This window comes from Peromyscus californicus, unplaced genomic scaffold (genome assembly GCF_007827085.1).
Source record: "Peromyscus californicus insignis strain IS unplaced genomic scaffold, ASM782708v3 Scaffold_1__1_contigs__length_55948999, whole genome shotgun sequence".
Taxonomy (NCBI): domain Eukaryota; kingdom Metazoa; phylum Chordata; class Mammalia; order Rodentia; family Cricetidae; genus Peromyscus; species Peromyscus californicus.
In genome coordinates, this window is record NW_026294492.1 from 44,576,091 (window position 1) to 44,590,652 (window position 14,562).

At 41.0% G+C, this 14,562-nt stretch overlaps 2 protein-coding genes across 15 annotated transcripts in view; one reads left to right on the forward strand and one right to left on the reverse strand.

Moving 5' to 3' along the window:
• Nucleotides 1-14,562, forward strand: part of LOC128115658 (zinc finger protein 54-like) — a 92,087-nt gene that overhangs the window by 38,147 nt on the left and 39,378 nt on the right. The gene's annotated exons all lie outside the window — the stretch shown is intronic.
• Nucleotides 2,950-14,562, reverse strand: part of Cd320 (CD320 molecule) — a 58,690-nt gene continuing 47,077 nt past the window's right edge. For 7 of the 14 annotated variants that reach the window (XR_008220266.1, XR_008220254.1, XR_008220258.1 and 4 more), the window contains 2 exons: nucleotides 8,301-8,427; nucleotides 2,950-3,505 (listed from right to left, as the gene is read on the reverse strand). The gene's annotated coding sequence lies outside the window, so the exon portion shown is untranslated. Of the gene's footprint in view, nucleotides 3,506-3,675; nucleotides 3,783-3,821; nucleotides 3,928-4,744; nucleotides 4,803-5,232; nucleotides 5,374-8,300; nucleotides 8,485-14,562 lie in introns of all 14 variants that reach the window. The other 7 variants (XR_008220257.1, XR_008220256.1, XR_008220260.1 and 4 more) reach the window with 6 other exon arrangements.

The following is a 14,562-nucleotide window of genomic DNA, read 5'->3' on the forward strand; positions in this document are numbered from 1 at the left end:
CTGTCTCTGTTTTTTCCTCAGCCTCACGCCCTACTCAGCTACCCTAGTTGACTCATCAGATGGCTCTGACACCCAATATATTCAGACATATGAATTTTTAGCCTTAAGTTGGTGGAGTTTTATGGGTAGGATTAAGAGGTATCCCCTTACTGGAAAAAGTATATATCTGGGCACTGGCTTTGAGATTTGAAAATCCTCCTATTGTAACCAGTGAGCTCTCTCTGCTTCATGTTATAGTTCTAAATGTGAGCTCTCACTGCTGTTCAAGCCCACTGACAACTATTACCTCTGATTCAATATCATGAATCTTTCTTCAATAAATTGTCTTTGTTGTGGTTCTTTATCACAGTAATAGAAAAATAAGTAAAATAAGTCTATAACCTAATAGTAAAAAAATGCATTCACAGAGATCCGCCTGGCTCTGCCTCCCGAGTGCTGGGATTAAAGGCGTGCGCCACCACCAAAGCGAGTTCCAGGAAAAGCGCAAAGCTACACAGAGAAACCCTGTCTCGAAAAACCAAAAAAAAAAAAAAATGCATTCATTATGAAACTGTATGTTCAAAATGGACACAACTCATCTCTATAAACCAACAAAATGAATAAAGTGAGTAATATTAATGAAGAAGATATAATATTAATAAGGTAAAATGGACATGAACATGAGAAATCAATTATTTTCCACCAGCCCACAGAGAATCATGTACTTAACAAGGAAGGGTTCCCAAAATTTCAGACTTCAAGAAAATTCGATAGGACTCAACATTTCATCAGAAAGAGAATTTTTCCCCATTTTTCACTATTGAAATAGATTTTTCTCATATAATATATACTGATTATGGTTTTTCATTCTTCAACTCCTCTTGGATCCTCTCCATCTTGCTTCCTATCTTAATCCACCCTCTTTCTGTCTCTTCTTAGAAAATAAATGAACATCCAAAGAACAACAGTAAAATAAAATAAAATAACATAAGCAAATAAATCTGATAGGAGCAAACAGAGGAAAAATATGCCAAAGAAAAAGTACAAGAATCATATATATGACAATAGACACACACTTACACACAAACTAATTGCATAAAAACAAACAATAAACCACCCTAGATGCCATAGTATATACACAAAAATTCTGTAACACACACAATAAAAATTAAAAATTAAACTAAATAAATTAACAATAAACATTATGGGACAAAAAATATCTAAGTATAACATTGCACTATTTTGTTGTTGGCCATCTACTGCAGGGCACGTTGACTATCGTTAAGAGTTCTTTTTTCCCCTTGATACACCATTGGAGAATACTAATTCTTCATCTGTGAGTTGTTATCAGTTGGAGATAGCTTAGGAATGATTAGGGTAAAATACTTTTTTATCCAGTGTGTATTTCTAGCTTCTTTAGCAAAATAAGGAGTCCATTGGTGAGTGGAATTATAGCTATGTCTACAATTTGATTTTATTGATCAATGTATATGTTATTGAGCAATATTTCTTGGTCAAAACCTGATTATTAAAATAACTCTGTAGTATAATATGAGAATAGGAATTGTGATAGCTCCAATAGTTATTTTATTTTTCATGATTGTTTAAGCTATCATGAGGTTTATTTGTGTGTTTCTATATGATGCTGAAGACTCTGTTTTCAAGATCTGGGAAGAATTATGTTAGAATTTTGATGGTGATTGCACTGAATATGTAGATTGTTTTTGACAGGATTGTTATTTTTACTACATTACTTGATCAGTCCCTGAGCATGGGAAATTTTCCCATCTTCTGGCATCTTTTTCAATTAATTTCTTGAATGCTTTAAAATTTGTATACAGGTCTTTCATTTGTTTATTTACAGTTATGAAAGGCAGCATATGACTGATTTCTAAGTCCTTTTTTCATTTGTATATAGAAGTGCTACTTATTTTTGTGAGTTAATTTTGTATCCCACTAACTTTGAGGAAAGTGTTTCTCAGCTGTAGGAGTTTTCTGGTAAAGTTCTTATTGTCATTTATGTATAATATCATCATACCATGTGTAGATGAGTTTCTTTGAATTCTTCCTTTCCTATTTGTCACTTTTCCTATTTATCACTTCCTTGATATCCTTTAGGTGTCTTGTTGCTCTACATAAGATTTCAAGTACTATACTGAATACATATGAAGTGAGAGGACATTTTTGTATTTTTCCCTATTTTAGTGGAAATGCTTTGATTTTCTCTCCATTTAATTTGATGTGGGCTGTTGGCTTGCTGTAAACTTAAAGTATGTCCCTTGTATCCCAAAACTCTCAAGGACTTTGGCTTTTCTGAATGTAATGAGATGATCATATGGGGTTTGTCTTTCAGTCTGTTTATGTGTAGGATTATATTTATTGGTTTACATTTGTTGAACCATCCATGCATATCTTGGGAAGCCACTTAACTGAGCATAAAGGATGTTTTTGATGTGTTCCTGAATTCAGTTTGAAAGTATTTTTTCAAAAAATTTTACTTCTATGTTTATAATGAAAATTGTCTATCACTCATTTTCTTCATGGATCTTTATGGGGTTTAGGTATCAAGATAGCTAGCCTCATGAAAAGAATTGGACAATGTTCCTTCTGCTTTTACTGTGAGGAATAATTTGAGGAGTATTATTGCTAATTCTAGGAGAATTCTTAAAAGTTAAATTACCTCTACTATCATTATTCTGCTAAATGAACATAGTATTAAAATTATTTCGGATGCATTATTGTTTTCCAACAGACTATTGCATCTCTCAGCTTTAATCAGAGAAGGTTCTTGCAGAACTGGACAGATAAAGGAGAGATCCACAAGTATGTTATGTTGCAGAAAATAAATGTTCAGGTTTAAGTGTGATGTATATACCAAAGCTGTTCCTTGCAATGCTCAGAATTTATTCAAGACAGAGAGATAAAAGATGGTAAGGGCCAGAGCTGATGGATGACTACAAGAAAACAGTGTTTGTGCACAAAACATATTTAATGATTTTTTTGCATAAATAAAATTACATATAAATTGCTACAGAATCAAAAGGCAAAGAAACAACTATGCAATTTTCAAAAATGAGTAGAGCTGTAAAATTTTCTACTTCCTGCTTTCATTAAATATTACATAACAATGAAAACCATGTAATGCAGGCATGAAAGCATAAAAAAGACATGAAATGATAAAGAGGAATAGTCTATCATACACAGTCAAAATATGGCTTGAATGAGTTTTCATTTCAAGATAATTAAATTAAGGACTCACTAACATTCTAGGATATGGCAATGAATCATCTTCCATATTCTTTAAGGAGATTATTAAAAGTTTATTTTTAGATCATTTCAAGTGAAGAAGATCTTCACAAATCCCACTACAGGTCTGAATTCTTACTTGCCTTCAGTGTCCCTCCTATGCAATTGCTTTATTCTGACTTATCTTGTTCTTTGTCTTCTGTGTGTCCTGTGTTCACCTTCCAGGGCTCTTTGTTTTGTTCAAGAGAGTTGATCAGCTCTGGTTTTGTTACTGTGAGACCTATGAATTAAGAGAAACATATGACCCTTTCTGGAGATAATAATGAAAGTACACCAGTTTCTAATACACCACTGTACTGATCAAATAAGGAGTTTAAGTTGTAAAATTTCCTAATTGCCATCTCCTGATATTTTAAAATATTCAAAAACACTTTTGTTAATATTGCATACCTGAGTTCCTTTTCAGATTCCTAAGCAGCTCAAGGTGTTGGCTGACTCCCCAATTAGTCAGCATACCTTTGCCCAGAGTTGCAAAACTCACATTTTGGTGCCAAAACCTGGGACCAAACCCACAGAGTTGCAACAAATTTACTTACATTGTTGGTGCCAAAACCCGAGATAGACTCCCTTGGTGCCTGTGCTCTCCCATTGTGTCTGATCCACACTAGGACTCTATCCCTTATCCCCTTATCTCCAGTCCATCTGCAATAGACCAAACTTCTGTCTCACCAATCACTCAGCATTCCATTCCACAGTGTCAATTAGGTGAGTTCCCCTTTTGATCAGTGTAAACATTTCCCTGGGTCTGAGGAAGTGACCGTTGAGTGTCCAGTACCCCTCTAGTACTCTTGGAAGTGGAGGTACCCCCAGCCATGGTCTTTAAGGTTACAGCTGGCCCTCTTCACCTGACCACACACGCCCCCCCCATCCTCAGAGCTACAATCAGGCAGTTATAAGAATCCCTTCCTGTGCTCTCCTATTTTCCCACAAAAGGAGCCACAAAAGTCTCCCTTTTTCAGCCCTTTCCTCTGGATGAGTCCTTCCCCCAGAGCTCTGTTTTCTCTGGCCCTCTCACTTCTACAGAAGCCCTGATACCAAGCACCTGAGTCTCTCCATTGGCTTAGTCAGGCTAAGCTGGACCCCTGTTGAGTTGGGTGATGACCCTCTGAATGGGTTGGTCCCTGTTCAGTCCTCCCTGAGTCCAGGGGACACCTGTGAATACAGGCTGTGTGACTATTTCCCTTGCCTCTCATCCATGGGAACTCTGCACTCCATACCCTCCCATATGCCCTTGAGATGCCTCCTAGAAAATCTCAAGCCTTTACACCTGGCACCTGATTTGAAAGGCCCTAAACTTGTTTGCCTGTGCAATAAAGTTTGGCCTCATTATCCTTTAGATAATCAATCTAAATGGCTGCATAACGACACACTAGATCCCAATATTATATGGAACCTTTACAACTATTGTGAGTAATTGGGAAAATGGAAAGAGACCCTATATGTAAAAGCCTTCTCTTACCTTTGCTCCAAGCCTTCTCTCTCTGTGTGCCTCTGTTCTTCCACCCAGCTCTTGCTAGCTATGAAATCAGAACAGGATTAAACTATTTCTTTTGATCCAGCTAATGAGCCTCCTCCTTATAAACCAAAACCAAAGCCCACAGCTCCTTCTCTTCCAGTCCCTTCAGTTTCCCTTTCTCCCTCCTCAGAAACAGGTCATCCACCAAGTCAACTCTCCCTGGCACCCACTTTCAACTCACCGACAGTCCCTAATCCTCCTGCTACTCATTCCCACTCTACCTTGGGACCTCCTGTACCTCCTCAATATAAATCAGCCCCAGTTCTCCCTTTGTGAGAGGTTGCTGGGAGGGATGGTTTAGTCAGAGTAAATGTCCCCTTCTCATTATCTGAGCTACCCCCTCCCCAAAGAAAAAAGGTTAGGGTCCTATACTGCCAATTCTTCCACTTTTATTAAAGGATTCCAGTACATTACCCAATCCTATGACTTACCCTTCACAATGTTTGTATGATCCTTACCAACAATCTCCTCCTAGAAGAGGTAGGCGAGTCTGGGATCAGACTAAATCCATGCAGATGAACTCCATCAAACAGATAACACCTACTGGTCTAGGGCAGTCCCAGATCAGGAGCCTGGATGGGATTACAATAACTCAGGAGACATCCTAGCTAGGAATAGATTTGTAACTTGTCTCCTAGGTGGTCTCCACAAAGCTGCCCTTAAGGCAGTAAATTATGAAAAAGTCCAAAGGGTCATCCAGGAAAAACTTAAAAGCCATCTGAACTTCTCAACTACTTTACAAAGGCCCTCTCACAATGTACCAACCTGGATTATGAGACCCCAGATGGAAAGCATCTCCTTATGAAGTTACCTTTGGGTTACCCATTACTGTCTTTTCTCCTCACCATCTGTCACACCTTTTATCATATAAGGGCCTCCAAATATTACCTCCCTCTCAAGTTTTCTCCATTCAGGTGGCATTGGTAGAGGACACAACAATGACTTTTCAACCATGTCCACCTCTTAACATTTCAAATCTTCTCTCCCAACCATCACACTCATTCATTGAGACTCTAGAAGAGTAACTACCCTATCCAATACATATGCAGGAAGGAGCACTACCTCAGGCCACTTATACATGGTATACAGATGGTAGCGCCTTCCTATAGGAAGGAGGACATGGAGTAGGATATGCAATCATCTTAGACACCATAGTGGTCAAAACACAAGCTCTTCCAGCCCATACCACAAATCAGCAGGCTGAACTGATAGTTCTAACCCATGCTCATCAATTAGGAAAGAGACAACCTCAAAAACTATATACAGACCACCAATCTGCTTCTGGTCTCAGAATAATGAGACCTCATCAAATGCCCTACTTCTTATCCTTCTACTTCTTACCACTCACTCATATTGCTATCAAAATTGGAGATTTAAGGTTCAGGAGACATATGCCCAGCAGTTCAACCAGACCACTCATGTGATAAGGTCTGGAGACTGCTAGAAACATAATGTATATGCAGGAAGACACTCTGCCTGTTACGAAGAATGGGGAATCTTTTACATTCTGATTAAAGACCCATAGCACCCCAACTGGAAAATGGGAGTCAGTGGGAAGCTTTACTATAGCATCAATCAAACCTGCCCACCAGATATGCTCAAAATATAGAGGGCACACATTCTACTCTCTCAATCCCTAGGAATAGATAGAGTAGAAGTGATCCAAGATCCTCAAAGGTTCTTACATCCTTAATGTCACCCTTTTTTGATCCTACCTCCTTGTTCTATCCACTTGATATCTCTATACAGTGGATCACTAATAGACAGATATGGAAATGAATTCTACCCTTCTTATCCCCTCTTTTCTTCCTTTTCTTAGTCCTATTAATTGCACCCTGCCTCATAAACCTCTTGGCTAGATTTCTTCAGCAACAGACCCAAAATATTTCTAACTAAACTCTGAACCAGTTAATATTACAGAATTACCAGGCCTTATTGACAAAGCCAGAGATCTGCAGAACCTAGTTACATCCTGAAGAAGAAGATCAAGATTGTCCCAAGAAACTCAACAGCCCAATTCAGCAGGAAGCAGTCTAATGATAACTTTACCCCCTTTCCAAATCCCAGCTGCTTATTATTAAACAAAAAGGGGGAATGTAGAAAAAGGGGGCTGGCTAAAGAAACCCACCCTACCCTGGAGCCCAGAACTAGGGAAAGATGACTCAGATAAGGCCAGTGAAACACAGTTTGGCTCAAATCAGAGCCATCTTTGCCCCTGGCCAACTAACTTGTGAAACCAACCAATCACAGAGCAGGACAGCAGAACCCTGGCCCTGGGGTCCAATACCAGGGAAAGAAATACAGCCTGGGTTTGGGACCTGAGCCAGAAAAATGAACCAAGGAAATATGCCCTGACTCTGAAATCAGTACCAAAGAAACACTCTTGATCCCTAGAATCAGAGTCAGTAAAAGAAATGTGCGCTGGCCTTAGAATTAGTGTCCAAAAAAAGCTAAATAAGGCTAGTGAAAGAAACACAGTTTGGCTCAAATCAGACCATCTCTGCCCCTGTCCAACTGACTTGTGAAACCAATCAATCACAGGACAGGACAGTAAAGCCCTGAGCCCCAAGTCAACCCCTGGTTGACTCCACCCCCAAGATATCCTATGTAAACTGCCCTGCCTGGTCAGTTAAAAAGAGCTGCTCTCTCCACTCTGGTAGAGGAAGCCACTAGGAAACCCATCAAGTAGGAGTTGAGCAAAGCTCAGCTGTAGTAACTCTCCAGGAGAGGAGCAGGATTGCTATATCCTGCAGGGAGATCATCCCCCATCATACCAGGTATAGCCTGACTCTCCTGAACAGTCAGGATACCCTTCCCTGCAGAGTTCTCCTGGCAGCTCCAGGCCTGACTTTCCCAAACTGTCAGGATACCCTTCCCTGCTGAAGTAGTTCCAGGCCTGACTCTCCTAAGCAGTCAGAAAATTTCCCTTCCAGGGTTGGGCTGCCTCTTGGCAGCTCCAGTCATCAGAGCTGTCCTAAGCAGCTCCAGGTATCCAGGACACCTCCATGGCAGAGCTGTCCTGAGCAGCTTGGGGTGTCAGGAATACCTCGCCCTCTAGGGTTGAGCTGCCTCTTTGCAGCTCCAGCCACCAGAGCTGTCCTAGGCAGCTCAAGGTGTTTCCTGACTCCCAGGTAGTCAGGACACCTTTACCCAGAGTTGCAAAACTCACATTTTGGTGGCAAAACCTGGGACCAAACCCACAGAGTTGCAAAAATATTTACTTACATGACTTAATCTAAATTCAAGTATGTTATGAAATATTAAGATAAAGATCAAAATATAATCTAAGAAGTATCTGAAAGATAAAACATACTATAAAAGATTAGAGGATGCTTGTCAGCACCAAGACAGGTGAATATGTCAAGGCAAAGTTACTTAAAATGTTGTTATATGTGATGAATTCCATGGATGTCAAGAAAACAAGTCAGACACAATGAAAAACATACCTGAATTGAATAAGAATAATAAACAAAGAATCATAGAAGAAAAATAGTCTTACCCATAGAGACCAGGTTGCTGTAGTTCTTCAACATGATATTCCTGTACAAAGCCCACTGTGTAGAGTCCAGACATTCCCATGCCTCCTGAGAGAAGTTGATGGCCATATCCTCAAATGTCAATATGCTCTGTCATGAAAGATAACAGTTTTATCATGTACCTAGGTGTAAGGTTCTTTACTTCACCTAAGGAAACATAAGTAAAGTACAGAAATTAATCTGTTTTTATGTAAGCATTATTTTAAAAGATATACTCTAAATTATAGTCTATACTAACAAAACTGTATACTGGAAATATGAAAGGTCAAATGATGTGAGACCAAAATAGCTGTTAGATTCATTGGCTACAATGGGATCTGTGAATGAGAGGCAAATTATCTTTATGTGTTATTCTAGGCAAACTCAGTGTGAATCAACAGTTAAGGCCCTCCATTCCTCTCGAAAAATTGTTGCTGGTAGAACAGGTGGTTGGAGAGATATGTCCTGTATCAATGCAATTATAGCTAGATACACTGCCCAGATCAGGATGTGGAGCAAGAGACAGAACTGCCATATCCAAGACAGAAGGAGAGATTCTTCCTGCACATGGTTCCAATGACATCAGTGGGAAAGACCAGGAAAGGACTGTCTCCTATACCCTTACAATGACACCACATGTGAAGTGAGCTGGAGAGAGACCAGGTTCTAAGGTCTGATTACATGCTGGGTTCACTTTGGGTAAACAGATAAGGGACAAGTACAGGTAGTAGATTGAGTAGATGATGCATGCCATGCAATTCTGAAGTTGACTGCCCTGAAGTTTCAGTGTTCCATGCTTTAAAGAAACAAGAAGAGTATGAGAACTGATGTCTACAAGTTTATTCACCACAATTGTACCAAGAAATCAACAACAACAACAACAAAAGAAATTTATTAAACTGCTCTGTAGACTGCAATCCCACAGTCTGGTTTTCTAGATTTGATCCAGAGTTACAAACTACAACTTTTGCTTCAGCACAGTTTGCTATGTGAAGCTACACAAGGATAGAAGGAAGCAAAAAAGAGTGCACCAATGGCATGCCCTGATTAACAGTGTAATACATTATTCATTGTACTTTCCATATTCTCTATCTCTCATAATTCTCTAACATATTAACTAATATACACACATACCTTAATTACTTTCTTTTACCTTTTATGTTGGTATGTTATTTACTTAGGTTTTATGGCTTTTCTGTGTTCTGTAATGCACTGTTGTCTTCTATTCTTACTCTTTAAACCTTGTTCTTTCTCTCTCATTTCAATATTATCTTTTCTGTCCCTCTTTCCCATTCTCTGCTCTCTCATTTCAGGTGTAGCCTCCTGTAGCTGGAAGTTTTCCTGTGTCCCAGCCAGCTAGTGGTCAGGACAAATCTCTCCCACTCATGGCCTGCTTATAAAATAATCACTCAGAAACTTATATTGATTATAACTTCTTGGCCATTAGCTCAGAATTATTACTGACTAGCCCTTACACTTAAATTAACCCATAATTCTTACTTATGTTTAGCCACATGGCTTGGTACCTTTTTTCAGTTCTGCCTTGTCGTCTTGCTTCCTCTGTGTCTGACTGGTGACTGACTGACTCAGCCTTCCTCTTCCCAGAATTCTCCTTGTCTACTTATCCCACCTATACTTCCTGCCTGGCTACTGGCCAATCAGCATTTTATTTATCAACAAATCAGAGCAACACACATTCACAGCATACAGAATGGAATTCCACAGCAGCCTCCCATAGCTTCAGTAATGTTAAACACTGTGGATCCTAAGAATATTGCTAGTTTACTTCTATCTATATTTTCTCCTTGAATTATCATTGGTTTAATACTGATTTCTGACATCAAACAAATGATCTTCCATTCAGATATCATAAGTTATTTTTAAGGCATACTCTACTCTCCTTGTCATTTTATCAATTCAAAGTTTCATAAACAAACTTGATGTTTTTAAAGATTCCTTTCCGTGTTTATGATTTTCTATAACTTAATAATTTCCACTTATAGTATCTTGAAAAAAAAAAAACAAGTCACATAGTAACTGGTTTTGGAAAGCTCAGTCCTAAGTGGGACACCTTTATCACCAAAATGAAGGGAACATTGCAAGAGAAGTATCAGAATGTTTATAAGAGCTAGAGGAGGCCCCAGTTGGCTGGAAGACAGCCACCCAGGGTCCCCCACGTCCTGGTTGGCAGGAAGACAGCCACCCCTGCCTGATGCTTAGCTGCTCAGATTGGGGCTAGCCAGCCAGGGCCCCCAAGAAGACAGCCACCCAGTGTCCCCAAGACCCAGCTTGTGGGAGGGCAGCCACCCAGGGCCCTCAAGGCCCCCACTGGCAAGAAGACAGACACTTGGGTTCCTCCAGGCCACAACTGGTTGGAAGACAGCCACCTTGGTCCTCAAGGTCCTAACTGGCAGGAAGACAGCTGCCCCTAGTGAAGCTTAACTGCTCAGATAAGGGCTAGACAGCCAGGGCCCCCAAGACCCTGCCTGGCAGGAAGACAGCCACCAGGCATCCTCTAGATCCTGGCTGGCAGGAAGACAGCCACCCTGCCTGATGCTTAACTGCTCAGATGGGAGCTAGTGGGCCAAGGTCCCCAAGGCCCTGGCTGGTGGGAAAATAGCCACCTGGGGGACCTCCAGGCCCTGGCTGGCAGGAAAACAGCCACCCAGGGTCCTTAGGCCCAGGCTGGAGGGACAGCCACACCTACCTGATGCAGGTTTGCTCAGCAGCCTGGGTCTTTGGGCATGTGGGTCCCTATTTTGAGGAAATAAGGGGTGGAAAATTGGGAGAGTTAAAGAAATGGAATGGTTCATACGCCCAGGAAGGACACATAAAGCAAGAAGGTAGATGAAGACTGGGCAAATGTTGGAGGCCAGCTTGCCACCTGGGTCTATGGCAATGACAGTGAGGAGCAGACTGAGGAAGGAGGTCTACTTACCACCTGGGACCATTGCGATATCCGGAACAGGCTACTACCAAGGGCCATGTGTGGTTCTTGGGTCCTAAAGTGGCCAGGGTCTATGTTGATTGATATCCATGGCTCCTTTGCTGTCAAGTGTCATGCTGACTCCAGGGTTTCTGACCACCTCCTGGGTCTGATTTCAGGTCCACAAGCCATGCTGCTACTGGGCTGTACTGATCTGGGTGACCTTTGCAGTCACCTGGCAACAACCAGGCCTAGGCTGCTGCCAAGGACCATGTCTTTGCCCTTGGTCCTACATCAGCTGAGGTATATGTTGATGCACATGTCCCCACAGTGCCACCAAACGCCACATGAAACCTGGAGTCTGGGCTAAATCTTGAGGACTTGTTGGTCTCCAGGATCCATGCTGCCGCCAACAGAGCCATCCTGATCTGAGTTCCCAGAGCTACCACTGGGAACAAGGATTTTGACCAGGCTAAGCTGCTGCATGAGGCCATGTCTGGGTCCATGGCCCAATAGTAGCTGGGGTCTACACTGAACTCTGTGGTTGCCATTGGGATGCAAACAGAGCCAAATATCTAGGCTGGAGCCTGTGGCTTGGGTGGAGTCAGGGGGACTATGTCACAGCAGGGGCCATTCAGATGTGGGAGGCCTATGCTTCCACCAAGGCAAAGGTGTCATCTGGGCCTAGGTTGCCTTCCAGGGCCATATGTCAGTGTCTGTGGCCCAACTACAGCTGATGTCCAATGCTCTTGTTGCCATTGAAGGCTATGCAGACATGCAAGATCAAGGGCCAAGTTAGTGTCTAAGGGCCATGCCTCTACTGGGGACAGTGGTGATGTTCAAACCCAGCTGCTGCTAAGGACAATGATGGGGTCCATGGTACCACTGTGGCTGGGGGTCTGACCTGAGGTCTGGGTCTTGCATTGCAACTAATGGTCATGCAGAGTCCCAGAGTTGGGGCCACAACCTGAGGCCTTGGTGGTATCTGGTGACCACACGGCTACTGTAACCATTCCCATCTGGATGGCCATTAATTCCACCCAAAGCCAAGATGTCCTACTAAGCTGCTGCCAAGGGCTATGTCTGGGTATATGGTCTAGCCACAGCTGGGATCTGTGTTGGTCTCTATAACCAGTGTAACCTCAGGAGACCTTAGGAACCATGAGAGATTAAATCGGAGGGCTATATTGAGCCAATCCCCCCCACACACCACTGCCCTGGAAAAGTTGGACTAGCCTCTTGTAGGCCACTACAGCAAGAGAGCTGGCCCTTGCATTCAGGAGAGAGGGCCCCCACCCCTAACCATAGGCAAGGATGAACCTAAACAGGGGGCATGCATGTAAGGGAGCTAACTCTGCCAGCACACCAAGTGACTCAATCTGACCTGCCTGGCTGACATCCAGGCCCACAACTGGGCTTTGGGTTGACCCTCCCTAGCATCTACCCCATCTAGGTCCTGATGAGGCTTGTGAAGGGACTGATCCTGCTGAATGATACCCACAAGATCTCCAAGACACAGGATACCCAAGAAGAGCTCTAGAGAGGATCTGGTGAGGATAGTGTACCAAAAACTAGAAGCTTTGAACCAGACCAATGACTCATTGCAAGGAACAGTTGTCACTCAAGCTGATAGGACAAAGGGGTATACCAAAAGCCTCCAATGCCATCAGGACAGATAAAGAGGTGATGGAGAGTCAAGAGAGAAGGAAAAGAAGTTTTTCTCTTTCGGGTGTGGTTTTCATTCTGTTATGGTTTATTAGTTCTTTGTTGTTTTTGTTCTTGCTTTTATTTGCTTGCTTGCTTTTTTTGCTTTCTTTCATGAGGGATGAGGGGATGATGGGGAATTAGGGAGGTGAACAGAACTGGGGTACATGATGGGAAACCCCCAAAGATTCAACAAAGAAGATTAAAAAAATAGTGGGAATACTTGGCATGTGTTTATACCTTCTTATACATTTAACAAAATCCTAAAATATTGAAAAATATAAAGAATACAATAAACAAAAACATTTTAAATAAAAAAATAGCCAGAGGATTTGGAGGGCTATTGTAAATTCCGTGTTTTGGATATGAGACAGCCAATATAAACATGAACTTAAAACAGATGCATATAAATTCAAAATACCTGTAGAAAATGGAACTGTTCAGTGTTCCCTTCTGGAGAGAAGAGGTTCTTACAAGGCTTCACATTTCTTTGAGAAGCAAGCAATTGGCCTTAAATGGTTGCTTATAGAGGAGAAGCCATTTTCTTCAGTGTAGTAAATTGGTAAAATGGAGATGCCACAGTCAATAGTACCTTAACCATGTTCATTCAAAGAACCTTACAATTTTCAGTGGGTCCAAATAAAAAGACAAAAGCATGTGAGAGGTACTAGTTGTGTAAAAGGAAATCAACTGGATTTGAAAGTAGGTAAGAAAATATATAGAGGTGAATATGATCACAATAAATTATGTACATGTGTGAAATTATCAAAAACAGAAATTATGTGTTTAAGATCTAAGTAAATAAAAACAAAAAGAAAAAAGAAATAAAACAATCCTACAAAAGTAACTGTAAAATTCTGTCTCCTGGACATGACACAAGTAATGTATACATCAATTAGTGGCAACAATGGTTGCCTATACAAAACCTATGTAAGATCAAGCCAATATAAAATTTCCGGTGTAGGTGAGGAGGTTACCCTTGAGGTCCCTCACCTAGGTAAGGAGCTACTGAAATTTGATGGCCACTGGGAAAATGGGGGACACTTTTGGGGTAAATGTGTCCAATACCAACTCACCATGTCACTGTGGATTTGCACATGAACTCTATGAATTTGCACATGAACTGTACTACCTAGATTCACTGGTCTATTACTAACAATAACAATAAAAAGAAGAAAATTAGACTTTATAAGAAGGAAGGTAAATGAATTGGGGGATCATAGGGTCAATTCATGAGAGAAAGTACAGTATAAATAAGATTGAAATACATTGTAAAAAATGTATGAAATTTTCAAAGACTACATAGAAGGATTGTTTTTACAAAGATTTGCCTCCATGATACCACATCCAACCTATCTACCTAGCAAAGTATCTTTGTACAAGGTCTAGCTAATTGACTTTGCCCACCACAAACCCAGATAACTTTGCAAAGATTCAAACATTGTGAATAATCAAGCCTCTATCTGCTCTCCAAAACTGGCTAACCTAATAAAAGTTTGCCAATGAGGTTTACTCTGATGAAACACAGGAAATAGACTTTAATGAACAGTCATGAATTTCATGAAATAATTCAAGGATGAAAATGAAAATACAAAGAAACAGATCAAAGAAGTGAA